Source organism: Mandrillus leucophaeus, unplaced genomic scaffold (genome assembly GCF_000951045.1).
Source record: "Mandrillus leucophaeus isolate KB7577 unplaced genomic scaffold, Mleu.le_1.0 Scaffold156, whole genome shotgun sequence".
NCBI classification, from domain to species: Eukaryota; Metazoa; Chordata; class Mammalia; order Primates; family Cercopithecidae; genus Mandrillus; species Mandrillus leucophaeus.
Genome location: NW_012101543.1, coordinates 637,442 through 664,470, shown reverse-complemented (window position 1 = coordinate 664,470; position 27,029 = coordinate 637,442). Strand labels below are relative to the sequence as shown.

General features: G+C 36.8%; 2 pseudogenes across 1 annotated transcript; both read right to left on the bottom strand.

The window, feature by feature from the left end:
* Positions 1–23,116: 23,116 nt before the first annotated feature.
* LOC105536184 lies at positions 23,117–23,992 on the bottom strand (annotated as a pseudogene). Its single transcript, XR_001005554.1, has 2 exons — positions 23,974–23,992; positions 23,117–23,801 (listed from the first exon to the last, which is right to left on the bottom strand). The product of XR_001005554.1 is annotated as an elongation factor 1-alpha 1 pseudogene (transcript).
* On the bottom strand, positions 23,806–24,985 carry LOC105536183 (annotated as a pseudogene).
* Positions 24,986–27,029: the final 2,044 nt, after the last annotated feature.

Genomic DNA, 27,029 nt, shown 5'->3' with positions numbered 1-27,029 from the left:
TTCAGAGAACTAAAAGAGAAAAGTAGAAATGAAAAATAATCACCAATAAGACACGTTCTTTGGAGACCTTTAAATCGTTAGAGAAATAAATGGAATAATTGCTTTCCTTTCTTCTCAAGTAACCCTCACTGCAAATCAGCTCACCTCACATATCGTCAATTCAGCAGCTGATCAAAATCCTGAAAGATACAGTCTCGATTACCATAATTATAAATGTTGAAATCCTGAAAGATTGAAATCCCAAAAAATGTAATTCTGGAAGAAATAATTTTAAAACAGATTTAAAGATACTTTTAAGAGGTGATTTGTTTGACAGTTGTACAAAAATGACAGAATGTGGCAGGGCGAGGTGGCTTATGCCTATAATCCCAGCACTTTGGGAGGCCGAGGCAGGCAGACCACAAGGTCAGGAGATCGAGACCATCCTGGCTAAAACAATGAAACCCCATCTCTACTAAAAATACAAAAAATTAGCTGGGCGTAGTGGCAGACGCCTGTAGTCCCAGCTACTTGGGAGGCTGAAGCAGGAGAATGGCGAGAACCCAGGAGGCAGAGCTTGCAGTGAGCCCAGATGGCGCCACTGTACTCCAGCCTGGGGACAGAGCAAGACTCTGTCTCAAAAAACAAAAAAAAAAGAAAAAACAAGACAGAACACTTTGTAGGCCACTTTACACAATAAAATGGACAATAATAATGTACATATTTTTGCAAATTAATGCTCAGGTATACTAATTATGATCTCATGGGTATAACAGTTATAAACAGACAAGTCATATTCATAAATAGGTCAGCAAGTAAATGTAGAAACATGTATCGCTATGATTGGTAATTTTGTGCTCCCAGCTTTATAACTGCAGTCATCTGAAACACCATGACAGACAACCTAAGTCTTTTGATGAGACTGATCCAAAACCCACAGTGAGTCACCACCACATATGCCATCACTCAAAGAGCAGAGATCTTGAGAAACTGTATCTTCACAAATATAGTTGTACGAAAAGAACATCTCTTTGTTTACTGAGGAAGTTTTCACTTTTTACCTACACGCACAATGCTTGCACACAAAGTCAACATTGTGATCATGCACTTTCGTGGAGTCAAACTCCTGATGTCTAAGGCAGCAGAAGAAAAGTCCATCTCAGCTCTCAGGGACAGACAAATTATCTTTCTGCATCTGTTCTCTCTATGTCCCTGGCCGACTGGATGGTGCCACTCAACAATACGGACACATCTTCCTTCCTAGTCCACTCAGACTCACACGCTAATCTCCTCTGGAAATACCCTCATAGACCCAAAATGACATTTTATCAGTTTTCTAGGTAACCCTTAATCCCGTCAAATTTTCATTTAAAATTTAGTCCACAAGTCCACTCCTTGTCAACTAGGCACTCAAATGCATCTCCTTAAACAATACTCAATTTCTAAATAAAGATAATAATTGTTTTTTGGCTTTTTCCCCCAAAATGGTAGATTGGAAGCACTGTTAGCATGCTTCCCCTACTTGGAAAAAGAAAACAGTGTATAGCGATTCACACTGTGAACATTTTCCAAGAAGCAACACAGGACTAAGAGGGAAACTGAAAGAAACAGCAGACCCTTTGAAATAAGCAGCAGGCTATAGTCCACACTGTGATCCAGGTGGAAAACAAAGCCCCAGAGTGTGCGAGGGCAATAACTGCCTCTGGGATACACACTCCCACTGAGAAAATTCAATCCACAGGGAAAGGTCTTAACCCTACTCAGCGCTGAAGCAGATTTAGTAAGTGGTGGGGAGGATATGAGAAAGGGAGGATATGAGGAGAGGCTCTGGATATGCTTTGCACTCACTCCCCGTCTCCAGCAGGGTTGGAGAGAAGCCATTCCTGATCCTACCTCACAGAGGACCTTGGGGAAGTCTGCCAGCTTACTCAGGCAGCAGTCACAGGTTGAGAGAAGCTCCCAAATGAGATTCACAGTATAATCTTGCATGGGGATGAACCCCCACAGCCAGAACAAAGGAGCAAGTAGGAACTGCACAATAACCATTGGTGTAAGAGGTGGGCACCACTGTTCCGCAGGCACACTGGGAGGAGCATGGCCTAAGAGTTGTGGTTTCTGTCTCCACCAGGGCAGTTTTGAGTTCTGAGTGCAAACTGTTTGGAAACCTAGCTAGCTGTAGTCAGTAGAACACTGTAGATGTGAGTCCTGCCTTGACAAGTGCCTGGGAGCTGGGTGGGGCTTATTGCTGCCTCCTACTCCATACTTCCTGTGTAGACTCCTCTGGGCATCAGAGGCAGCTGCACTCCTCCTTGGAGCATTACCTCAGCAACCAGAGAATTACCCTCTGATGACCATTGAGGCCACTGCTTGTACCCACAAGTAGAGAACCAGAGTCCAAACTAGCCTGAACCAGCCCACACTTGACTTTGCCTCTCCAACCACTCTGGTAGCTTAACACCAAGAACGGAAACTTTTTGGAGCTTTATGGCCCTGCCCATTGCCTGAAATAGCAGAGTACCTCCACTGGGTAACAAAAGGCAAGCACAAATTCCACCACTACCATTGCAGCTGGTGCTTCTTTGCAAATGCTGCCTCCTGGCTGGAGGCCAATTGACACAGCCTATTACAGCATCTGCAGATATAACAATACAGTGCCCAGAAAGGAGAAACCTCGTGGAGTGACCTCAGCTGTCACCATTGCCTACAGCACCCCGGATAATCAGGAAGTTCTGAATCTACTCCTCTGGCCGGTTCATTAATATTACAACTGGCATTTGAGAAAGGCGACCCACTAAGGCTATGTATAACCAAGGAATTTCACAGAGTCTATGTCACTCCCCTGCCACACCTATCAGAGCTGGTACTGGTTAACCACTGCTGGGGGACTTGCAGACAGGTCACATCACTGGATCCCATGCAGACATTCCCCAGCACCAGCCTGAGGCGTGACATTCACTGGTTGGCTGGATCAAAGGAGTAGCAGGATTCACAGTAGTCTGGCCTTCAAGGACTCCTACTCCAAGGGGAAGGAGGAGCGCACCCATATTAAGGGAGTAAGCAACCCATGGGATAAAAACATTCAGCCAGCAGGCCTTCAGTCCCAGAACTTTCTTGGTGGGAAGTTTCTTTCAGTAGAGGCACAGGTGCAGCACTGTGCTCAGCAAAGTTCATGGCTCTATCCCAACAGTCAAGCAGCCCTGGTGCCCATGAAGGATCTTGGAGAATGGTACTTCTTTTTCCATTTGCGGACCACTGCAGACAGTTGGGGATTTTCCCATGGGACCTTGGCATGGGCGCACCTATAGACAGCCCTTGTGGAGCACTTCAGGGTGACTGTATCCTCACAAGAGGAGTGGCCTCCAGATTCAAGCTTCCATAAGGGGTAGAGTCAAAATTCCTCAACATGAACATCAGCATTTCTGCAGATGAAAAACAGGGGCCTGTCTGAGCTGAATAGCCAGAATACTCGGTCAGGAGTGTAACTGGGAGGTGTGATCCCTTTCCTCCTAGCCTGGCAAAGGACCTGAAGTGGCTCCCTCACTTACCTTTGACAAGACTTCAGTGCATTTCACCGAGAGCTCCCCCAGCTACTCTGTCAAGGCTAGGATCTCTGCCTACCCTTGATACCCAAGATGCATTCATCCACCTACTTTAACCACAGTTTTTACCCCAGAACACCTTCTCTACTGCCTGAAACCTGAATTGTTCTATCCAGTAAATAAAATACTGGGGAAAAAGTAAATAAATAAAAAAAGCAAACCAATGAGGAACAAGATAAGCTTCAAGAGACTTCTGTATTACAACTCCACAGAAGACAGAGAACCTGCACACACACCAAGCACATTGCTACCACAGTCAGCATCTGAGAAAGTCATCAGACAGACAACATAACCAAGGAACTCTTAATGAATCTTCACCCCTAATAGCAACCAGAGCTAAATTAGGTTACAATAAACTATAATTATTAAATTCACATCCTCGAGGGGGAAAATTAATTTTTTAAAAAACACGGTTGAACAAAAATAAATTTAAAAATGTTTTTTAAAAAATAGTCAAATGAAGTGAGAATAAACCAGAAAAATAATTCTGGCAATAAGACAAAACAACGTTCTATAATACTCAAAAGAACACATAACTCTCTAGCAATGGATTCAAACCAAGATTAAATCTTTGAAATACCAGATAAACAATTTAAAAGGATGATTATTAAGTCACTCAAAAGGATACAAAAGAAAGGTAAAAACTAATATAGAGAAATGAAAAAAATCAGGATATTAATGTACAATTTCTATAGAGATAGATATTTTCAAGGAAAATCAATAAAAACTTCTGAAAATGAAAAATCACATTTAGGGAATTACAAAATGCAGTGGATAGCTTTAACAATAGATGAGACCAAGTAGAAGAAAGATTTTCAAAGTTCAAAGGCAACTTTTGAATTAACCCAATCAGGCAAAAATAAAGAAAAAAGAATTGAAAGAAATAAAAGTCTCCAAGAAATATAAGATTATGTAATATAGCCAGACCTAAAAATTATTGTTGTTCCTGAGGGAGAAGAAAAAGCAAAAAGTGTGGAAAACTCATTTAAGGAAATAATTGAGGAAAACTTCTCCGGCTTTGCTAGAGATGTAGACATTTAAGCACAAAAGAAATCCTGGGTGATTCACTGCAAAAAGGACATCACCAAGGCATATAGCCATCAGGTTATTTAAAGCCAATGTGAAGAACTTTAAGAGCAGTGAGATAAAAAGCATCAGGTTACCTATAAGGAAAACCTATCAGATTAACAGCAGTCTTCTCAGTAGAAACCTTACAAGCCAGAACAGACTAGGGTCATGTCTTTACTCTCCTTAAACAGAGTAACTGCCAGCAAAGAATTCTCTATCCAGCAAAACTAAGTTTCATAAATGAAGGATAAACAGTCTTTCAGATGAACAACATGCTGAGGGAATTTGTCATTACCAAACAAGCACTATAGGAAATGATAAAAACAAAATCTAAATCTTGAAACAAAAGATTGATATGCACCACAATAAAACTTCATGAAAGCATAAAATTCACAAGCCCTGTAAAACAATAACACAGCTGCTCTGCCTATGGAGTAGCTAATCTTCTATTCCTTTACATTCCTAATAAACTTACTTTCCCTTTACTCTAAAAAAACAAACAAAAACCACTAGCACAATGAAGAAAACAAAGAATCTGGGTAACAATCAACAAGATGACTGGAACCTCATATCTCAATAATAACACTGAATTTAAATCATCTAAATGCTCCACTTAAAAGACAGAGATTGGCAGAATGGATTAAAAAATTACAAACCAAGACTGGGCGTGGTGGCTCACGCCTGTAATCCCAGCACTTTGGGAGGCCGAGGCGGGTGGATCACGAGGTCAGGAGATCGAGACCATCCTGGCTAACACGGTGAAACTCCGTCTCTACTGAAAATACAAAAAATTAGCTGGGCGTGGTGGTGGGCACCTATAGTCCCAGCTACTCGGGAGGCTGAGGCAGGAGAATGGCGTGAACCTGAGAGGTGGAGCTTACAGTGAGCCAAGATCGTGCCACTGCACTCCAGTCTGGGAGACACAGCGAGACTCTGTCTCAAAAAAAAAAAAAAAAAAATTACGAACCAAATATCTGCTGTCTTCAAGAGTCCCCTAACATGTACTGATTTTAATAGACTCAAGGTAAAGGAGTGGAAAAAGATATTTTACGAAAATGGAAACCAAAACCCAGCAGGAGTAGCTATTCTTGTTTCAGATGAAACAGACTTTAAAGCAACAACAATAAAAAGAGACAAAGAAGGTCATTATATAATGATAAAAGGATCAATCCAACAACAAGGTATTACAATCCTAAATATATATGCACCTAACTCTGGAGCTCCCAGATTTGTTAAACAATTATTAGTACACCTGAAAAAGAAATAGACAGCAACACAATCATAGTAGGGAACTTCAGTCCTCCACTGATAGCACTAGACAGATTATCGAGGCAGGAAGTAAGCAGAGAAACACTGGACTTAAACTGCACTCTAGAATAAATGTACCTAACAAAATTTACAGAACATTCGACCCAAGAACTGCAGAATATACATTTTTCTCATTAGCATGTGGAACACTCTCTAAGATAGATCCTGTTATAGGCTGCAAAACAAGTCAATAAATTTTTTAAAAAATCAAAATCATATCAAGTGTCTTTGCAGACCACAGTGGAGTATAAAACTATAAATAAATTCCATAAGGGACCCTTAAAACTACACAAATACATGCGAATTAAACAATCTGTTCCTGAGTGGTTTTGGAGTTTACAATAAAATCAAGATTGAAATTTTAAAATTCTTTGAAATGAATTATAATAGTGACACAAGTTGTCAAAGCCCCTGGGATACAGCAAGAGCAATGCTAAGAGAAAAGTTTATAGCACAAAATGCCTGCATCAAAAAGTCTGAAAGATCACGAATAAACAACCTAATGTCACACCTCAAGGGATTAGAGAAACAAGAACAAACCAAACCCAAAGCTAGCAGAAGAAAAGAAATAACGAAGATCAGAGCAGAACTAAATGAAACTGAAACACACAAATAATAAAAAGGATCAATAAAACAAAAAGCTGGCTCTTTGAAAAGATAAACAAAATTGATACACCATTCACTGGATCAACCAAGAAAAGAGGGGAGAAGATTCAAACAAACTAAAATAGAAATAAAAATGGAAGCATTACTGCCAACACCGCAGAAATACAAAAGATTATTTGAAACTACTAGTACTTTTTCTATTTGAAACTACTAGTCCTTTTTCTTTTGTACCCACTGGTAGGACCTAGTAGTACAAAAGATTGTTTGAAACTACCAGTATAATTTGGCTGTGAATCCATGTTCCTTGTTTTTTATTTTTGTTGTTGGTGGTGGTGGTAATTTTTTTTTTATATTACTGATTGAATCTTTCTCATTCTATGAAGCTAGCATTACCCTGATACCAAAATCAGGAAAGGACAAAACAAAAAAAGAAAACTGCAGGCAAATATCCTTGATGAATACAGATGCAAAAATCCTCAACAAAAATCCTAGCAAAGTGAATCCAACAGTTTATCAAAAAGATAACTCACCATGATCAAGTGGGTTTCATCCCAGGGATGCAGGGTGGTCAAACATCTGCAAGTCAATAAATGTGATCTACCACTTAAACAGAATTAAAAACAAAGGCCAAATGATCATCTCAATGGACACAAGAAAAAGCATTCAGTAAAATCCAGGTTTTCTTTGTGATAAAAACCCTCAACAAACCAGGCAGAGAAGGAACATACTTCAAAATAATAAATACCATGTATAACAAAGCCTCATAATTTAGTTTGGTTCTGTATCCCCACCTAAATCTCATGTTAAATTGTAATTCCCAGTAGTGGAGGTGGGGCCTCTTGGGAGGTGACTGGATCATAGGGTTATTTCCCATGAATAATTTAATACCATCGTTTTGGTACTGTCATCGTGATAGTGAGTGAGTTCTCATGAGATCTGCTTGTTAAAGGGCTTTGTCTCCTCTGCTCTCTCTCCTTTGCTTCCACTTTTGCCATGTGATGTGCCTGTTCCTTCTTTGCCTTCTGCCATGATTTAAAGCTTCCTAAGGCCTCCCTAGAAGCAGATGCCACTATGCTTCCTATACAGCCTGCAAACCGTGAGCCAATTAAAGCTCTTTTCTTATAAATTACCCAGTCTCAGGTATATATTTATAGCAACACAAGAACAGCCCAATACACCACAGGCAACATAACACTGAATGGGGAAAAGTTGAAGGCATTCCCGCTAAGAATTGGAACAAGAGAAAGATGCCCACTTTTGTCATGTCTAGTCAACAGACTACTAGAAGTCCTAGCCAGAGCAATCAGGCAAGAGAAAGAAATAAAGGACATCTATATTGGAAAAGAGGAAGTCAAGCTATCTGTGTTTGCCAATGATATGATTATTTACCTAGAACATCCTAAAGACTCCTCCAAAAAGCTGCTAGATTTGTAAAATGAATTCAGTAAAGTCTCAAGTTACAACATCAAGGTATGTAAATCAGTAGCACTGCTACATGACAACAACAATGAAACAGAATCAAATCAAGAACTCAGTTCCTTTTACAATAACTGCAATAAAATGAAATAAAATACCTGGAACATACTTAACCCAGGAGGTAAAAAATCTCTACAAGGAGAAGTACAAAACTTTGCTGAAAGAAATCAGAGATGACACAAACAAATGGAAATACATCTTATGCTCATGGATTGAAAGACTCAGTATCATAAAAATGGCCATATTTCCCAAAGCAATCTACAGATTCTTTGCAATTCTTATCAAAAAATATTATTTCTTGCAAAATTAGAAAAAAATTGTGAAATTCATATAGAACCAAAAAAGAGCCCAAATATAGAAAGTATTCCTAACCAAAAAAGAACAAATCCTCAGGAATCACATTACTTGAGTTCAAATTATACTATAACTCTAGAGTAGTAACCAAGACAACACGATAACTGTATAAAAGCAAAACATAGACCAATGAAACAGAATAGAGAACCCAAAAACAAAGCCAAATAGTTACAACCAACTGATCTTTGACAAAGTTGACAAAAATAAACAACAGGGAGAGGACACCCTATTCAATAAATGGTGCTGGGAAAATAGGATAGCCACATGTTGAAGAATAAAACTAGATCCCTATCACTATATACAAAAATCAACTCAAAATGGATTGCAGATTTAAATCTCAGTCCTGAGACCATAAAAATTCGAAAAGAAAACCTAGGAAAATCTCCTCTGGACATTGGCTTAGACAAATAATTTATGACTAAGCCCCAAAAAGCAAATGTAACATAAAAAATACATGAATTGGATCTAATTAAACTGAAAAGCTTCTGTACAGCAAAAGAAATAATTATCAGAATGAACAAATAACCCACAGAATGGGAGAAAATACTGGCAAACTATGCATCCTGCAGAGTTCTAATATCCAGAATCTATGAGTAACTCAGTTAGTAAGAAAAATGAATAAATTATCCCAACAAAAAGTAGGTATATGGCATAAATAGCACCTTCTCAAAAGAAGATATACAAATTACCAACAAGTAGATAAAATAAATACTCAACATCACTAATCATCAGGGAAATGTATTTTTTTTCTTTTTTTATTATACTTTAAGCTCTGGGGTACATGTGCAGAATGTGCAGGTTTGTTACACAGGTATACACGGGCCATGGTGGTTTACTGCACCCATCAACCCATCATCTACATTAGGTATTTCTCCTAATGCTATTCCTCCCCTAGTCCCCCAGCCCCTGACAGACTCCGGTGTGTGATGTTCCCCTCCCTGTGTCCATGTGTTCTCATTTTTCAACTCCCACTTATGAGTGAGAACATGCAGTGTTTGGTTTTCTGTTCTTGTGTTAGTTTGCTGAGAATGATGGTTTCCAGCTTCATTCATGTCCCTACAAAGGACATGAATGCATCCTTTTTTCTGGTTACATAGTATTCCATGGTGTATATGTGCCACATTTTCTTTATCCAGTCTATCATTGATGGGCATTTGGGTTGGTTCCAAGTCTTTGCTATTGTGAACAGTGCCACAATAAACATACGTATGCATATGTCTTTACAGTAGAGTGATTTATAATCCTTTGGGTATATACTCAGTAATGGGATTGCTGAGTCAAATGGTATTTCTAGTTCTAGAGCCTTGAGGAATCACTGCGCTGTCTTCCACAGTAATTCACACTCCCACCAACAGCATTAAAGTATTCCTATTTCCCCACATCTTTTCCAGCATCTGTTTTTTCATGACTTTTTAATGATCACCATTCTAACTGGCATGAGATGGTAACTCATTGTGGTTTTGATTTGCATTTCTCTAATGACCAGTGATGATGAGCTTTTCTTCATATATTTGTTGGCTGCATAAATGTCTTCTTCTGAGATGTGTCTGTTCCTATCCTTTGTCCACTTTTTGATGAAGTTTTTTATTCTTGTAGATTTGTTTATGTTCTTTGTAGATTCTGGATATTAGCCCTTTCTCAGATGGACAGATTGCAAACATTTTCTCCCGTTTTCTAGGTTGCCTTTTCACTCTGATGATAGTTTCTTTTGCTGTGCAGAAGCTCTTTAGTTTAATTAGATCCTATTTGTCTATTTTGGCTTTTGTTGCCATTGTTTTTGGTGTTTAGTCATGAAGTCTTTGCCCATGCCTATGTCCTGAATGGTATTACCTAGGTTTTCTTCTAGGGTTTTCATGGTTTTAGGTCTTACGTTTAAGTTTTTAATCCGTCTTTAGTAAATTTTTGTATAAGGTGTAAGGAAGTTTCTGCTTTCTGCATGTGACTAACCTGTTTTCCCAACACCATTTATTAAATAGGGAATCCTTTTCCCATTGCTTGTTTTTGACAGGTTTGTCAAAGATCAGATGGTTGTGGATGTGTGGTGCTATTTCTGAGGCCTCTGTTCTTTTCCATTGGTCCATATATCTGTTTTGGTACCAGTAGCATACCGTTTTGATTACTGTAGCCTTGTAGTATAGTTTGAAGTCAGGTAGTATGATGTCTGCAGCTTTGTACTTTTGGCTTAGGATTGTCTTGGCTATGTGGGCTCTTTTTTGGTTCCATATGAAATTTAAAGTAGTTTTTTTCCCAATTCTGTGAAGAAAGTCAACGATAGCTTGATGGGAATAGCACTGAATCTATAAATTACTGTGGGGAGTATGGTCATTTTCACAATATTGATTCTTCCTATCCACGGGCATGGAATGTTTTTTCATTTGTTTGTGTCTTTTCTTATTTTGTTGAGCAGTGTTTTGTAGTTCTCCTTGAAGAGGTCCTTTGCATCCCTTGTAAGTTGTATTCCTAGGTATTTTATTCTCTTAGTAGCACTTGTGAATGGGAGTTTACTCATGATTTGGATCTCTGTTTGTCTGTTATTGGTGTATAGGAGTGCTTGCGATTTTTGCACATTGATTTTGTATCCTGAGACCTTGCTGAAGTTGCGTATCAGCTTAAGGAGATTTTGGGCTGAGACAATGGGATTTTCTAAATATACATTCATGTCATCTGCAAACAGGGACAATTTGACTTCCTCTTTTCCTAAATGAATACGTTTTATTTCTTTCTCTTGCCTGATTGTACTGACCAGAGCTTCCAATACTATGTTGAATAGGAGTGGTGAGAAAGGGCATCCTTGTCTTGTGCCGATTTTCAAAGGGAATTCTTCCAGTTTTTGCCCATTCAGTATGATATTGGCTGTGGATCTGTCATAAATAGCTCTAATACCACCTTAACCTTGCCAGAATAGCCACCATCAAAAAGTCCAAAACCAATAGATCTTGACATGGATATGGTGAAAAGAGAACACTTATACACTGCTGCTGGGATTGTAAATTAGTACATCTATGGAAAACAATTTCTCAAAGAACTAAAAGTAGATCTACCATTCAATTCAGCAATCCTGCTCTTGGGTATCTCTTCAAAGGAAAGGAAATTATATAAAAAAGACCCCTGCATACATGTTTATTGCAACACAATTCACAATTGCAAAGAAATGAAACCAGTCTAAGTGCCCATAAGCTGATGGGTGGATAAAGAAAATGTGTGTATATATACACATACACAGACATGCACACACAGAGACACATACATACAATGGAATACTAATCAGCCATAACAAAGAATGAAATAATGTCTTTTGCATCAACTTGGATGGAGCTGGAGGCCTTTATTCTAAGTGGAATAACTCATGATCAGAAAACCAAATACTGTATGTTCTCACTTAGAAGAGGGAGCTAAGCCTTGGGTATGTAAAGGCATACAGAGTGGTACAATGGACAGTGGAGAATCAGTAGGTGGGGAGGGGAGAAGAGAATAAAGGATTAAAAAACTACATACTGAGTAAAATGTATACTAGTACTCAGGTGATGGGGGCATTAAAATCTCAGACCTCGCCACTATACAATTTATTTAAGCAATCAAAAACCATTTGTACCACAAAAGCTATTGAAATAAAAAATGAAACATTAAAAACAAAAACAAATAAAGACAATAATAATTTAATAGTTGCGCCTAACATGATGCAACTAACCTGAATACAACCTTAACCATCCTAACCCTTTTCCTGCAATTCACCTTTCAGGATTTCAACATTTGGGATTTTAATCTTTTGGGATTGTAATTTTTGAGATTTTAGATGTTAGGAACTTTGAACTTTAGGGATTTTGATTGTTGGGGATTTTGACCTTTTGAGATTTCAACATTCAGAATTATGCTGTTTGGGGTTGTGTCTTTTAAGATTACGATCCAAATCCCATTCATTTATATTGATATAATGAAAGTATGTAATCTTTATCCAATATGGTGTCAAGTAAATGCAAAAAGTTTGAGTTATTTCTTTAATTCTGTGGATAATAGCAAAAGATTATTTAGATATACTCAGCCTTGATTGAATTAATTGAATCACCTATTAAACTGCAACATGTTAAATAAAAATATTATTTCATTATAACTCTGATTTGTTAATAGCAGCATATTGTGGGCAGTGCACGGCTCACTAACAAGGCTCAAAGAAGTCAATCACTATATGCAGTAACAAACAAATAAGTTAGCACAAGTGATAGTTGCTACTTTCACCGATACCTGGTTTACATTGTAGATAGCAGAAACAGTGGTATTCCCTAACAGGTACCTTTGGAAGATCAGTACAAACTCGATGATCAGGCTATATGTCTCTTAGGTTTTAGTGGTATATGAAGGAAAGTCAGCCACCACAGTGGGATTGACAAGAAAAATGTAACAAGTAAAATAAAAAGAATCTATCGGGAAATTTAGAGCAATGTATAGCCAAGAAATGAATTGATACTTGGCAATTATTAGCAGACTAACCTTAATTGATATCAAGTTAAATATACTAAATGCTTTTTGTGTGTGTGTAGGAAGCTTACAGAAGGAGGAAGCATTTCTTTTTCACACCTGCTTACTTTTAAGGCTGTTATGACATACCGTAGTCCTTGTATATTGAAAAAGCGAATTTTGTAATCAGTGGTCTGAAAAGTAAAGATTAGATAAATAAAAGGATGAAAATATAGCATTCTTTTATATTTAATGGAAGATCAATTCTATAAGAAAAGAAACTAAAATAAAGCATAATAATTAAAAAGGAAGAAAAATAGTTACTTACCAAAGAGAATAAGTTGTTTCTGCAGAAAACTGAAGAAAAGCTAAGGACATAATGAGAACTAGTAAGAGAGTTCAGCAAGATTGTAAATGCAATATTAACATAACAAAGTTCCATTATAGAAACTGTACAATGAAAAATGTGACTCCCTGTTAACATTTTTTTTCTTAGCACTCCCACTGAAGTGGTTGACTTTCCTTCAAATACCACTAATATACTAAGAGGCGCATAGCCTGATCATCAAGGTTATGTATATCATCAATAATGTTGCCATGCAGAAAGCAAATATAAAGTAGCAAGTACAATAATTACTTTTTAAACCATCCAAAGAATAAAAATGATGTTATCTAAGAATAAATCTGAAAAATAAAGTTCAAAATTATATGGATAAAACTACAAAATTTTATTCAGTATTATGAACAACACCTATATAAACGGAGAGTTATACTGTGGTCATATATGGAGTGCTTCGCATTAGAAAACATCAATTCTCACAAAAATAATCTGTAAATACAAGAAAAATCCCATCAAAATGCCACTAGGGCTCTCTGTAAAACATAAAAATTGACTAAAATTCGTATAAGTTGAGCATTTGACCAAGAATAATAAATAATATTTTGAAAAACAAGAATAAGATGGGAAGAAATGTTCAATAGATATTGAAAGTTATTGTAATTCTAAAGAAATTGGACATGATTAATACTGAGTCAGAACAAGTAAAACTGTGGAACATGATAGAAAATTCTGGAAGAGAGTCACATAAATACTACACAGAAACTGATGTAAGTTATAGAATGGTATAAAAAATGAGAAAGAAAAACACAGACATTTTGTAAGCCCTTAAATACTCATTCAGGAAAAACATAGACTTATGAATAAATTGAAATTGCTTATCTATGAAAAGTAAACAAATGAATAAATAAATTAGATTATTATCACAAGTAGTTACAAATAGTAATATTACAAACAGTTCTAATTAAAACTATTTAGAGGCCGGGCGCAGTGGCTCACGCCTGTAATCCCAGCACTTTGGGAGGCCGAGGCAGGCGGATCACGAGGTCAGGAGTTCGAGACCAGCCTGATCAACATGGTGAAACTCTGTCTCTACTGAAAATACAAAAATTAGCCAGGCATGGTGGTGTGTGCCTGTAACCCTAGCTACTCAGGAGGCTGAGGCAGGAGAATCACTTGAACCCGGGAAGTGGAGGTCGCAGTGAGCTGAGATTGTGCCACTGCACTTCAGCCTAGGTGACAGAGTGAGACTCCATCTCAAAAAAAAAAAATAAATAAATAAAAATAAAAAATAAAATAAAATAAAATAAAACTATTTAGAAATAAATTACAAATAAATTAAAGATAGATGTGGAGAACAGGAAAAAGAATAAATGAAATTAAGAAAATTATTTTTATGGGATAGGATTGCTCATTTAAAAAAATCCATAAAAGAAAAATTGATTATGTAAATTTTAAATTTCTGAATGACAAGCATATGAGAATATGTAAAAATTTACCATACACTGAGTTCATTAATAAAGCATATAATCCACAGAGGAATAGTACTCAGGATACACCATTAGTAAAATCAAAACAAACAACAGCCAAATGAGCAAATGATTTGACTTGGCAATTCATCAAAGGTGAACATGTATGGTCTATAAATATGTGGAGATAATTACAAATTTATTAGAACTTAAAAATACAAATTGAAACAATAATGAAGACTTTTAACACCCATTGGGTTAGCAAATTTGAAAGTCTCCTCATGTCAACAGTCCAAAGGGATATGAAGAAATAGAAATGTTCTGAGTAAGTAAATTGTTAAAAATCTATAGAGATCCATTACGCAATATTTATTAAAGCTAAAAATGTATAAAAACCTAAAACTCAGGAAGCACATTGCTAGATATAAAATCTAGGAAAAGATCTTGCTATATACAAGAATGTTTGTTGGTTTTAATGGTGAAATCATGAAATTGACTTAACGTAGAATTATAGGGAAATGACATATTCACACAACTGAATACAATACACTTAACAAAAATGAAGTCGATTTACGTTAATCAACAAGATAGATACTTATTGAAAAAATCCTAAGCAAATAATCTTTAGGTAATTTTAAGGCATACATGGTAAAAATATGAAAAAATAAGTTAAGATGATGGCTTCTGCCCAAGAGAAACAGTGGGAAATCAGAGAGCGGGGAATAAATGTATGTTTTAATTTGATCTAAGCAGAGACAGTGGAATGAAGCAAAAGAAAATTATTTGTGTCATAGATACAGGAGTGCATATAATATTCTTTACATGTCTGAAGTATATCATTACTTTAAAAATTCTTATACATAAGCCCTGTGTTTGCAGTATTCACATACTAAAAGTGTAGTTAAGACAATGATGCAATAAACTGATACAAGTGTTGGGGCTCAGAAAACAATATACCAAATGAAGGACTCAAAAGCGGAAGTTTTTCGGTGACCTTCTCCTGTCCCACTGTCTCTGTCACATTCCTTCTCAAGGCTAATCGTAGAAGCTGGAATCTTTCTTGCCCAATACGGGTCATAGAAACCAGAACTCATTTTCCCCAAAGCCAGCCCTAAATCCTAAAACCGTAACATTTTTATTTTCTATTTTTTCCTCCACCTTTCTATGTGAAAACAGGCCATTAAAACTTACCTGACCAACTTTGTTTGACTGTAGGTCAAAAAAACCCATTCTGGAGAGGGTCCTGCCTCATATCCAGAAGAAAGAAATGCTGCACAGACAGGTCAGGAGGAATCTAGACAGACAGGTCTCACGGGGTTTCTCCATTCCGTCTATTGCATTAGACCACACCCTTTTATTCCAATCATCTTTCTAGGTGACTGCTCACACTTCGTTGAGCCTAAGCATACAAATGAACAATTTCCCCTGTATCTTTGAATCTTCATTCTGAAGGCTCCCGTGCATGCAAATTGAATAAATTCATACGCCTTTTCTCCAATTAATCTGCCTTTTGCAACTTGAGTTTTCAGTGAAACTTTGGAGGGTCAAGGGGAACTTCCACTTTCCCCCTACACGAGTGTATATTCAACATACCTACAAACGTGCCGGGAAGGACAATATAAACCCGGACTGGAGACTGGTCCAGGCTTATTCCAGAATAAGAGCAAGAAGATCACAGGTTTTTCTCTAGGTTTTAAGGAAGTAAAGAAGTTTAAGTCGGTAGTAGAAAGATGTTCGTCCTATAAATATTCAGATCAAAATGTCTAGCTTGGAAGATTTATTATGGACGAACTATTAAGAGACCCATTATAATAAAGGACTTAATCGTATTATAATGTGTAGGTATTTATAAATGAAATGTGCTAGAAAATGTGTTAGAAGCTGTTAGTTTACCATAAATTTAGATTTTTTCCTAGTAAATTTTAAAGAGCTCAAGTCCTATTGCCAAGTGAATAGTATATTAAAAGTGGTTGTTACACTTTTCTGTGTATTTTGAAACAAAGTAAAGAACTTGTGTTATATGTAATTGGCATAGCTCATTACAAAAATATGCTTTACCTCTCAGGTAGTATTACTATTCAATTATTTATTTAAAACTTTATATTTTTTTGTGGTATTTTTTATTCACATTGCCATACTTTCTAACATTAAAATATTTTGAAATAAGTATAATTCCTACATTATCTGGAAATTTTGGATTCTGCAAAAGTAGGTCTTTTCAAGTGAATAATTATTTGTGTTACATTGGTATGGATACCACAAATCTTGCATTTAAGATTATTCTGTGTATGGCTTAAATTATAAGTTTTATCTCAATAAAATTTTGCTAAAAATGTGATTCATATTTTTATTTTGTCTTAATTCTAACGTGTAAAGGAGAAAAGTTTTCCAAAGTTCTGAGTGAACTGGTTACTTTTAACAAATGTGTAACCTGTATAAAGCTTTTGGTTATTAAACTACCTAGGTGTGTAATCCATTCTAGTAAATATTTAATGACAAGATTTTCAAAAAAATCATATTATATCTACAATTATTACTATAAAAATATATCTATATATAAATATCTCTGTTTTATATATATGTCATGCTATACACACATGTGCTTAAATATACCTATATACATTTATGTATATGCTTTATTACAAATGTTAGTAATATTAAGAAATTATAAATAGCAATGTATATACACAATATATCTGCCTTAAATTCCATATAGAAAATTAATTCTTATAGAATGTTTTCATCATTTTTGCTGAACTTTCATATGACTAACCAGCCTATAATTACAACTGATAAATGTTGACTAATGTTGTTGTTTACATTCATGAATAAGACAAACATGAATTAATAAAGGCATATGTCAAAACTACACTTTTGTCAATGATGTCAACAATTTCTTTGCTGAATCAGATAACAATTTCAAATGCTGGAAGAATATTTACTCAGTTTTTTGTGTTGTTGATAATGGAATGGCTATATCCACAACACACTTTTAAATTTACTCTATATTATTCACATTTTCCCCAATATTTTAAGTTTAGTCCGTCAACAAAACTATTCCCCTAGTTTAGCATTTGCCTGTTTCCATGATATATTTGTATTCTGTTCAGTTTCAAGCTATCAACTCAACTATACTGAAAATGGAGTTAGAAAGATGTATGCCTTACTACTCCATAGTATTCCTATAATGCAATAAACAAATATAAAAAAAACAAGAGCATAGATAATCGTAAAATGTAGTAAAACAATTAAGAAGTCATTTTGAGTACTTGCAATTACTTTGTTTTTAATTTATTTAATTAAAAACTTGTATGGTTTCATTTTTAATTGTATCTGAGTTTAATAACCACATTGCCAAATTCCTAAATACTTACCAATGAGTTCTTGCTAGATGGTATAACTTGGCTTTGTGTGTACACACACACACACACACACACACACATTCATGTATGTTTGCAGGGGCCTACAAACACACATACAATATTGTGCTCATATAATATCATAGTCAGTATTTACTGCTTCAATTTGTCTAAAATGTTATATTGATATTGTCTTATTGGTATTTCAATGTGTTTGCTAACCAGGTTTGCAATGACATGGGCAAATTAATTCATGAAAAAATTGAATTGTCAGTTACCCCAGTTTGATTCGGGTTGATATGGACAAATTAGAGGATGTAGACTTTATTTCATTATATATCATTAGTTAGGTCATCTTTAAGATATCCTCAAACACTGCTTTTCCCCCTTGCAATCTGCCGAAACCTTAGACATAAAGGAATTACCCCCACTGGAAAGGTAAGTTTCCCTACAGAGATATGTCCTCTGTCTGAAGTTTCAAATTGTGCCCTGCTGAACTGAATATTCTATGAACTATTAAGCATACCGTTATGATAAAAGAGCAATAGTCATTAAGGTCATTGCACTTGAGGCTTCTATTTGAACTTCTTTTGGGTTCAAGGCAAACAAAAATCTTTTGTTTTACCTACTTTCTTCCCCAGCCCAGAGGCAATGTAAGGGAGGATGAGAAATAAAACCCTTTCTCCCTAGATTTTTGAAAACTTTAAAATCTAATGATGGAAAAGGGCTGCAGTTTAAAACATGAAAGGTCAAGGTAGCCTACTAGAGACTCAGAGAATATATAACTTCTTATGGGAATCTCCCAGGCGTGAGATTATTCTGAGATTTCAATCTTATAGTTAAATAGTAATATATCAAAAAGATGGTGAAAATAGTTGCTTTATAAAATGTTGAGGAGTCAGTCATTTACCTCTCACAAAATGTCAGCAGCTTTATTCACAGACCTTACACTTAGAAAACTTGAGATATGAGTATTTAAGAAAACACCCTTCAAAAATAGGCAAACCTCCCTTTAAGATTAACTTGGAATGAAACATTAACTGAGTAATTTGCACAAAGCAACCATTTGTCTATTTTTAACCTCTGATAGAATCTATACAGAAACAAATGGGTTGTCATATTCATGCATCTGCCATCAGACAGTTACGTGTGTACAGTCTCAGGGGATATAATAAGAAATTCATCAGAGATTCTGAGAAGTTGAACTACAAACTAAAGCATCCTGGATTCCATTCATCCATCAGCCCTGAGCCCTTGGCATCACTGTTGGTGTCTGATGTATCTGATGCTCTGGCCCACTATCAGGCAACCCTGGACACTTTTGTGCAGGTTCTACTCACTTTTCACTAACAATGTTTGTCCTCAACTGTTGGCATCTTAGCTTTCTGCACTGAAGTCTTTTTACACACACTTCAATAGCTTATAGGTGTGGGGGCATTGATGGGATGGCCCTCAACCAGTGCTGAACTTGAGCTCTGCCTCCTGTCGTTTGGGTGGACAATTCTAGAAGGCATGCTATATTCTTCTTAGACTGAGCTCAATCACCAGTTGTCCACACTGGTCAACTTGATGAACTTTTCTTCCTTCCTTTATTCTCATCTCTCTTTTGACTCTCGCTCCTGCTCTTTACTGTTACCTTCTAAATGCTATCTGGAAATAAATCAGACTCTGCTTTCAGGGGAATTCAAACTAAAATACAGTCAAACCATCATATATGTATTTGTTACACAAGGTTTATCTCCAAAGGGAATTCATTTTTTTTTTTTCTGCACTCTCACCCTCATTGAAGAATAAAACCGTCCTTATTTTGGTACTATATGTCATTTCTTTTTCTTCAATAGTTGTACAGATTTCAGCTACCATTATGTTGGCCCCAATCTATCCATGTATGAAACTATGGAGCCATCTCAACTTGCTCTATTAAGAATGTACTTTATTCTTCAAACTTTTTTGACTACTCTCCCCATCCAAGTTTTTCAAGTCTGTGTCCCTGGCCCTAGAAACTTTATTTGTATGTGACAGCACGCAGATAAAGAAGTAGAATAACAGGAGATAAAACTAGACCACTAGTACTATCAAAAGTATCAGTTACATTCTGAGGGCAATGCCCTTTTCTTTATGTCAAACATAAAGGAGAAATTCTAGTAGTAGCAATATTCTAAATCTTGTAAAATTTACTTAATCATTAACTCTGCAGAATAAATTGATCCCAGTAGCAAAACTAAAACATAAATTAACTGTAGAAAACTATAAAATATTTACCAGTAGTAAGCTATTTTTGCATTTCTTAAGAGAAACTGACAACACATTTTTTAGTGACCTCGAAGCTTCTTTACTCTCAGTGATGCTGTATTTCACATATGTCCTTCTTTTTAAGAAAATATTTATTACCATATTGATAATAAATTTTTTATTATATATTATTTGCTACAGTTTTTCTGTCTTTTAGGCTGTTTTCTTTAGAATGTTATTATTCAGTTAACAAATATTAGTTGAGTGTCAACTATGCACTAGTGACTGTACTATGTATTGGAAAACACATATAAAAATAAATTTTGGATCTCAAGTCCTTCATACTTTGGTAGGGGAGGCACATAGCAAACAGGAAATTTGTATGTAACGTTTAAGGCCTCTATAATGTATGATGGAACCACATGTAAGGATAACAGGGCTGTGAGTTAAGCCACTCTACCTCTTTTTTCACTCTGCCTTTTGAGAGATACATTCTATCTAATAACTAGTAGCCATTAGTTATTTTTCCTGATTCTCCCTCCTCCCACCCTCCACCTTCTGAAAGGCCCTGCTATGTGTTATTCCCCTCTCTGTGTCCACGTGTTCTCATCATTTCACTTCCACTTGTAAGTAAAATTACGCGGTATTTGGTTTTCTGTTTCTGTCTTAGTTGTTCCTTTTTCAGAAAAAGAAATTTACATATTTCTACACTATACTAAAACACTGCTTCTTTTTCATTTTGTTTCATTTGAGATATCAACTCAACTCAGCATACATAGTTCTACTCTTAAATGCAATGAGGTAGACAAGAATACACATCTCCAATAAGGTAATATTTTTCCTAATATAGAGGAACTATATTTCTGTTAAGCAATTATTAGAAAGATCCTCATTAAGTACTTATGTACAAACATGGAAATATATGTGCATTTTAAACTCTTTAATTCTTATGCCAAACTCCTTGTTTATTTAGATGTATGAAAGTAGATGTGTTTTATTACCAAATATTATTTATTCAACACAATACATTTCTAAGTATAAAATGAAGATAATAGGACTAAAATATTTTTGAGAAGATAATTTAAATGTTGATGTAACTCAAAGCAATCTAATACACACCCTTGCACTATATGTAATTGACTTTGGATTTGGGATGGGGAGAGATAGTTTCTTAAAATCGCAATAACTTTTAATAATTTTAATGCATTTTGAAAAGAGGAAATAGTATTTTTATAATGGTGAAAAGTTGGATAATTTTTAGGAATAAGAACTCTCCTTAATGTTTTTGCCACTGTGAACATCTTTAAAGGTGAGGAGATAGAGAGAGAGAGATGTTTAGAGAGACTCAGCAAATCTTACACAATAGCGCTGCAAATTTCTGAAAGGAGATGGTTATAGTATCAGGTGTGCTTTGGGGGTTGGAAAAGTTACTTTCTTGTTTCTTGCAACCCGTTCCAACTACCAATTGTTCTTTTAAGACAATTTATAAAGGTAAACTGTGATATTTAATATTCCATATGTAAGAAATCTGAAACATTGAGAATTTTGCACAGAATATTCGTGGCTAAAAGTCAGACGTCGTCTGCTGCAGGCTTAATGGGTAGTGATCTCACATGTGTACACGTATTTTATCTTCACATTTATTTTCTAATAGGCAATCAAAGTGGAAAAATGGAAAACCAAATTAAAGAAGATTTATCTTCTACTATTCCAATAAGATAATTAAAACCTTTACATTAAGGCAACGAAAGACACAGTTCATTGCCTCATTAGAGACTCAACAGAAATCAAATGATAATGATTATTTTGATTATTCTTGACATAGATGAGCAGAATAAATATTTACCATCTATTTTCCTATTTATTCTGTTTATATGTTGATGTAGGCATATATTTTCTTGTTTAAGTAATTGTTCTCTGTCTTGTATTGGACTGTAGTGAACACTTAATTACTGAAGAAGGTATTTTTTTGTTTGTTTGTTTGGACCCAAGACAGAAGTCAATTTTCCTTAAAAAGAAGAAACATTTAAAAATTTCACCATCTTGGCATATGTAGAAAATATTAACAGCAAAGGGAGGGATAAGAAAGAAATCAAGAGTAAACTGGGACAAGTAAGAGTAAAGATAATATTTGGTAGTAAGCAGATAGCTGAATGCATTACAGGCAATCAGTATCTTTCAAATAGTTAATAACTTCTCAAATAAAATATGAGTGTTGAGATATTACAGACAGATAATAGTAAAAATTGACCTATTGAACAATTACCCTTTATACCAAGAAAGGATTAGTAGAAATATGGTGAGAGAGGGAGTCAGAGGAGAGAGAGAGAGAAAGAAACAGACTGATTAAAAATAGAAAATTAATTTTGAAGTCTATAAGCAAATCTTGTTAGTTCTGATTTCTTTTTTTTTTTTTCTCATTAAAGTTTGTTCTAATGGGTCTCAAAATTCTGTGACAGGTTTTTGGTCAAGTTGTTTCCATTAAAAAACTACTGATTTTAGGCCGGGCATGGTGGCTCATGCCTGTAATCCTGGCAATTTGGGAGGCCGAGGCGGGCAGATCACCTGAGGTCAGGAGTTCAAGATCAGCCTTGGCAACATGATGAAACTCCATCTCTACAAAAATACAAAAATTAGCTGGGCATGACAGCAGGTACCTGTAATCCCAGCTACTCAGGAGGCTGAGGTGGAAGAATCACTTGAACCTGGGAGATGGAGGTTGCAGTGAGCTGAGATCACGCTGTTACACTCGAGCCTGGGCAACAGAGTGAGACTCTGTCTCAAAAAAAAAAAAAAAAGTACTGATTTTAAAAACTAATAACTTAAAACTGCCACACACACACACACACACACACACACACATATACACACGTGGTCCACAAAACATTCTGCTCTCCTTCTGAAGGTTTTACGATGCATTGTAATCATTAACCATTCTTTTACTATTAAACTTAAATACGGAAAAAAAAGTTCTGAGAGAGTTCTTTCACCACTGATTAAAACTGGGGTGGCAGGTACTAGGGATCATATTCACTAGCCTTCGGAGCTTTCTGGGCAGACTTGGTGACCTTGCCAGCTCCAGCAGCGTTCTTGTCCACTGCTTTCATGATACCCATGGCAATTTTCTGTCTCATATGACCAACAGCAAAGTGACCCAGAGGTGGATAGTCTGAGAAGCTCTCTACACACATGGGCTTGCCAGAAACCGTATAAACTATGGCAGCATCACCAGACTTCAAGAATTTAGGGTCATCTTCCAGCTTTTCACCAGAATGGCGATCAATCTTTTCCTTCAGCTCACCAAACTTGCATGCAGTGTGAGCCGTGTGGCAATCCAGTACAGGAGCATAGCCAGCACTTATTTGGCCTGGATGGTTCAGGATAATCACCTGAGCAGTGAAGCCAGCTGCTTCCATTGGTGGGTCATTTTTGCTGCCACCAGCATCATTGCCATGACGAACATTCTTGACACACACATTCCTGACATTGAAGTCCACAATGTCCCCAGGAAGAGCTTCACTCAAAGCTTCATGGTGTATTTCAACAGACTACTTCAGTTTTGCTTTACAAAAAAAAGAGGGAAAGGCCAAATTCCACCTATAGAGAACCTAGGGTTCAGTTTTACTCAGAGCAAAGGAAAAAAAAACTTTTGATCCTACTAGAAGAAACTCAGCCATAGGTTTGGAATCTGTACTCAAACTACACATGCAATGAGGACAATATTCTGCTAATACAATTGACTTGCGGCTGCATTTGTCTACTGTTTGTCTAATATTAACAATTATCAACAGAGCAGGGCAACTAGTATTTGGAAAAATCCTTACAGTGTTACAGAGTCAGGCATAACATTCCACTTCTCTTCACATCGCTGGTTCTCTTTGCGTACCTGGGCTCCCCCCTCTTCAGTAAAGTAATTTTTTTTTTTTTTTAGACGGAGTCTTGCTCTGTCGCCCAGGCTGGAGTGCAGTGGCGCGATCTCGGCTCACTGCAAGCTCCGCCTCCCGGGTTCACACCATTCTCCTGCCTCAGCCTCCTGAGTAGCTGGGACTACAGGCGCCCACCGCCGCGCCCGGCTAGTTTTTTGTATTTTTTAGTAGAGACGGGGTTTCACCGTGTTAGCCAGGATGGTCTCGATCTCCTGACCTCGTGATCTGCCCTCCTCGGCCTCCCAAAGTGCTGGGATTACAAGCGTGAGCCACCGCACAGGGCCCAGGAAGGTCATTTTTTGATATTGAAGGTCTTGCGAATCTCCGCAGGAGTTTTCCTCTTGACCATATTGGCAACACTCTTGCAAGTAACATCAAGCAAACCTTTGACGTCTAAGTAGTTTGCAGCCAGAATGAGTTCAAAAAGTGTTCCTTGGTCAACTTTCAGGAATTCTTGGTCCCAAACAGAGATATCGTCTGTTCGCTTTTCTTTGTCCTCATCATCTTCAGGAGGAGGAGGGTCATCCTTGTGGTGGGTGCGCCACTGAATGACTTTTTAAAATATTGCTGCATTAGCATTCAGTAGAAGAACCGGGTCATCATCTCCCTCATCATGCATTCCCAAATCTTCCAACATGGTCTTGATAGTCACAGATTGCTCGACAATTCCCACATCATCTTCAAATATCTCTCCACCAGAACTCTGCAACTTAATTGAAGGCAGGGTGTTCAGTGTTAAGGAGACGGCGGGCCGGAGGCTGACGAGAGTTGGGAGGCAACAGCTGAGGAAGAGAAAGGCGGAGGAAGAAAGTGGCGCCATGTAGCATCTTTAGAGGCAGTTTTCAAGACACTTGCCCTCTGCCAGCAACCTGTTGCGAAAAGGCTAGCTCTGTTTTCATATCTCACCGTTCTAGTCTTACCAGTTTTTCTTTCCAAGAATATTGCAACAGCATCCTAACTGGTCTGGTTGATTTATCACTTATTCTCCTGTGGTCTTTTATTTTCATTGTAACCAAAGGAGTCTACTTACAACATAAATATATTGGCTACATCTAAATGCAAGGGAGGCTGAATATTAATGAGCACTGATATTCTCATTCCCTGTTCTCTCTTATCTCCTGGGAAATCATTTCGGGTTCTACGTACCCATTCTCACAGCTTCCGTGTGCTTTGCACTTAGGACCTTCTTCAGAGGACTATCTTGTGTTCAGAAGTGCCAGCGCCTGACACTGAAGTGTGAAAGCCCAGCTCTCTTACCTTAAAGCGGTACAGACTTTGCAATGTAATTTATATTACAGAACACCCAAAGAATTAGGATGAGGCGTTGATTTCACCTGAACTTGCACTTTTGTTTAGGTTTTCTGCTTCCCCCTCCTCCTTATCAGCTTCTTAATGAATCATCTACACAAGAATCCACAGCTTAGGTGAGTCGAACCTAAAGATGCACCCGTCTTTCCCCTCTGTTCCTGATGCACGAGTTTCCCTGCTCTTCCTTGAACCTGCACTTGTAGATGGTTTTCTTTCTGTCTGGAATGCCATTTCCCCACATGTCCACACAGTTCACATCTTTACTTCCTTCGTGTCTCCACTCAAATATCACTTTTTCAGGGATGTCTTTCATGACCACTCTATGTTTTCTACCCTATCCCAGTCCATACATTTATCCCCACTTACCATTCTCCACAACATTCATCTTCATTTATTTATGTTTGCGAACTAAGTGTTTTCCACACGTGGGCATACATCCCATGTGTCTTCATTCCCCAGCTGCATTCTAGCACACAGTGCAAGAGCCTGATTACATAAAAGGCATTCAGCACATGTTTTAAAATGAAATGTACAAATGAGTCACTATGCAAAACTTAACTACACAGTAAACGGAATAAAATTTTTATTCCATAATTAAGCATTATGTTGCCTGTCTAATGTCCAAAATTAAAGAAATCCTAAATGAATGATTACAGATAAATATCTGGACTAGTTGTGCCTCAACAATTGATTGCAGAAATAATTGCCATCTTCATTGTAGACCTGATAAGCACCGCATGCTGTAGAATGTTGCCTTAACCAAGCTGACATGGGAGCTGTGATAAATGTACTGCATAACATTTTATGAAATCACAACTTCTGATAATAGTACTGAACATTAGTTAAATACTCTGCCGGAAACAGGCCAGAAAGTTGAATATATTTGCTGAAGATAAGATACATGGTACAGGGATCCTCTCACAGAGCTTTGCACTGTTAAGAGAATAAAAACCTTTGTGACATAAAATAACCTTCAGAATTAAATTACAATACAAGGAATTGAAAGACAGTAAAACTTTCTCAATAGTTTTATGGGAATGAGCAAGCTTGGAAAGGAATGAGCTGTAAAGATAATGCTGAGGTAGTAAACACATTAATAAATTAAAAGAGAAAGAGAATCAAAACATGAAATCAAGAGTGAATTTTAAAGGTAACTTGATCAGAACATCAAGAAAGGCCGCTGGAGACAGGAAGCTGCCCGAGAATGCTCTGCAGTCAGACTGCAGCTCTGGGTATATATTATCCTTTCTCTCTATTTTTTTTTTTGTCCTGAAGAGACAGACGTCCTTTGTTACTGGTTTGACTGTCTCTTGGGAACACTAAAAACTGTATGGTAACCTGCAGTAAAGTTAAGTCAAGTTCTGTCTGAGAGACACAGAGTTACATGGAGTCAGGCTGTCTGTCCATTATTATCCACAATGTGAGTGCCTAAGTTTTAATCTGAACAAGGGACTTATGACTGAACGTATATCACTATATTGGCGTATCATATTGACTTTCTGATAATGTTCTAAGGCCAGTTGAGTAAGAGAGAGAAAATGCCACTGGGTACAAAT